The sequence below is a fragment of the Melozone crissalis genome, unplaced genomic scaffold, assembly GCF_028551555.1.
Source record: "Melozone crissalis strain CALT ecotype California unplaced genomic scaffold, PUWL_Pcris_2 ptg000010l_1, whole genome shotgun sequence".
Lineage (NCBI taxonomy): Eukaryota > Metazoa > Chordata > Aves > Passeriformes > Passerellidae > Melozone > Melozone crissalis.
This window is the reverse complement of record NW_026535788.1, coordinates 6268172-6271615: the sequence shown is the minus strand read 5'-3', so window position 1 is coordinate 6271615 and position 3444 is coordinate 6268172.

Genomic DNA, 3444 nt, shown 5'->3' with positions numbered 1-3444 from the left:
TGGGCACTGCCAGGGATGCAGGGGCAGCCACAGCTGCTCTGGGAATTCCATCCCAGCCCCTCCCCACCCTCACAGGGAGGAATTTCCCCACAATATCCAGTCTAGAGGAATTGACACCTTTCTAACAGGGCCAGGCTGCAGGTACCTTGGGACTTCTCTTAGGGGAATTTATTCAGGGTGAAAGGACAGAGGGCAGGCGAGGGGCTCAGCTGGTGAGGGATTTCTGGCCACTTTCAGGGCTGGATTTTCAGCCCTACATCTGACAAGGAGTTTCCCGGAGCCTTTGTGTGCCATGAGATTCCTTTTTGTACCTCTTTTCCTTCATCCCTTTCTCCCAGTCCCTTTCACTCCACTTGTGAACACTGAGTTCAGTTTCCAAATTCTTTAAGCACCAGCAGTCTCTGCTCTTGCTTTGCAAAGCCCATTTGCACATTTGGTGAGCTGCAATTATCAGGGGGTGGGAGCATTCCCCTGGAGCTGCAGGGTCCATTCCCAGCTGCTCTGGGGTCCGAGCCTTAATGAGCCCCTCAGACAGGAGGAAGGGGGGATCTGAGGAAGGATCTGAGCCTCACCTGGGTTGCAGAGCTGATTCCAGACCTGACAGGAGCCAGGGAAAAGCTGGAGCTGCGCCAGGGAGGGTCAGGTTGGACATCAGGGAAAGGCTCTTCCCCCAGAGGGTGCTGGGCACTGAATTTGGGAATGCTCACACTCCCAAATCTGGGTTTGGACCCTGCTCCCAGGGATGCCCAGGGTGGGATTGTGGGGTGCCTGTGCATGGCCAGGAGCTGGATCAGTGATCCCACACGTCCCTTCCACAATCCTACAGCAGGGATCCCATCCCTGCAGCTCCCAAATGCCACAGTTATTTCTTGCTCTGGAGGCCCCTTTGGAACAGCTTTTGATTAAATATTCTGGAGTGTTCAGTGTGCAAAATCTTTTTATTTCCTGTCATTATCTTGGTACAATCATGAGTGCCTCTTTTATTATTTTTATGGATGTGCTCATCAGCTGTAGCTTTTCCCATCCCAGTGGGAATTTCCCTGCCCTGAAAAGCTGAACCTCACACTATCTGCTAGAAACTGAATTTTTTCCCAGCTGGTGAGTGCAGCACCAGCATCTCCCATTAACAGAGCTCTGCTGGGGGAAATATTACAAACCATAATCTGCTGGAACAACCCACTGGGGTGAGTTTGTGCTTTCCTGGAAACTGTCACAGGTACCTCAGCTGGGACATGGCAATGAACAGAAATAAAGGAATGAATACACGATTAAAGAGTCTTGCTTGTAACTTGAACTTGTGCTTTACAAGGCAGAAAATCTCTTATTATACATTTTGCTATTAAACTGGCCTAAGTTTAATGTTTGTTTGTAGTATGAGAGGATATTTGTTATCAGTCTTTAGCTGGAGGAGAAACCCCACAGTCACAGTGGAAGCAGCTCCATTTTTTCCTTTTTATTTCCAAATCAGGTAGATTTCTTTTCCTGAGACATTTTTGCATTAGGCTCTGTATGAACTGGATTAATTTGGGATCGATCCTTGCTGTGCTAGGCTGACTTCACCTGAGGCTGTTTGCTTTGTTCTTATCTCTTCATTTTATACACGGGAAGGTCCAAAATGGGAGCAATTCCACACAGTAAACCTGTAAAGGATGTGTAACTCTGTCAGGGCTCTGTGACAAAGTCAGTGCAGATAAACCACCTTCTTCCAGAAAACCTGAATTAAAGAGAGGCCCTTTGGAGCTGTACAGGAGCTGTGTCCCAAACTGTCCTTAATCCAGCCTGGTGGGGCAGTGCAGTGGCACTGAAATGTGCTCTGGGCTGGGAGGAGGAAAGTGCCCTTGGGAGAGGTGAGGAACACAAATTATTGGGTTATAGAAAACTTAACCCAATGGAGCTGGGCAGAGGCAGACCCAGAGTTTCCATGTTCTTTCTCTCTCAAAGCTGCAATTTCCTGCTGTCCCCAGGGCAGCTGTGACAGTGCCAGGGGCAAAGGGCAGCAGGAGCCAGGACTGAGCCCTGGTGCCTCCTCCGCCTCCTCCTCCGCCTCCTCCTCCTCCTCCTCTCACTGCCCCAGCTCTGCTCCAGCCCTGCCTTCCCAAACTGCCCCTTCCTCCACCACACCTGACCTGGGGTTCCATTTTAAACCTCTCCTCCACAGCCCAGCCTAGAAAATGGACAAGTTTTTCTCTGGACAGATGAGGACAGGGGATCCAGAACTTGAACTCTGCTATGAGGGGAGAATGAAGCAAGAGGATTTAATTTAATTGAATTTCCTCTCTTCAGCAGGTGGAACAAGTCTGCCTGCCTGCCTAAAATACACATTCCACTGCTCCCCTCCATGGAGCCTCTTCTCCCTCTTTATGTTTTCCCTTTATCTGGTACAACTTCAGTTCATCTCTCCAGAGAAGTAAGCAAATGCAGTTTTTTATTTTGTCTTTAGAAGTGTTTCAGATATCCTGGAGCTCCTCAGTCTCGGACTGGACAGGTTTTCCCTTCACAATTACTGGATGTGCTGAAGGGAAGCACGAGGATAAACAAGGATAAAATTTAAACTTCCAAGAGTGCCCAGGGCCTGCCCTCCCTCAGGGATGTGCAGCCCAAAACCATCCTCAGCTGGCAAATCTCTGCAGACAGAACCTTCTGAGAAGTTAAATATTGAGAAGAAGGACATGGAGACATGCTGGCCTGTCCTTTTTGAGTGAATTTATCAGTCAGGGAGCAAGGAATATTTAGAAATGTTATACACAGGCAGAGAAATCAATAGCAGTGATTAAATGACTCTGATTTGAAAATTCACATTTTTAACCCCCACTTTCACAGCAGAGGTGGCTACAACACACTCACTAAAATTCAGGAAGGAAAATGATGGAGAGGCCATGGTGCAGCTTTTTGTGTGAATAAAGGAATGATTTTAGGTTAATGAGGGGATTTTTCTCCTGCCCTGCCATGGTTCTGCTCAGGGGGTGCTCAGAGCTGTCTGATGGTTTTGGCTGGTCATGAAAAAAGGACCCAGCTCTGGTGTCAACATTACCCTGATCCTGCTCTGGGCTTTGTTTTAGGCTGATCTCCTTCTTGGAAGTTGGGGAAGATCTGGATTCTCTCCAAAGCCTTGACTCAGTCAAGGACACAGCCTCAAGCTACCTCAGGGAAGGCACAGGTTGGATATTAGGAAAAAAATTTTCACCAAAAGAATAACAAAACACTGGAATGCTCTTCCCAGGGAGGTGGTGGAATCACCATCTCTGGATGCGTTTACAAAAACCTGGACAGGCACTGGGTGCTATAGTCTGGGTGAGGTGTTGGGGCACAGGGTGGACTCGATGATCTCAGAGGTCTCTTCCAACCTCATCATTCTGGGATTCTGGGATTCTGTGACTCTGACTCTGACTCTGTGATTCTGGGATTCTGTGACTCTGTGACTCTGTGACTCTGTGACTCTGTGAC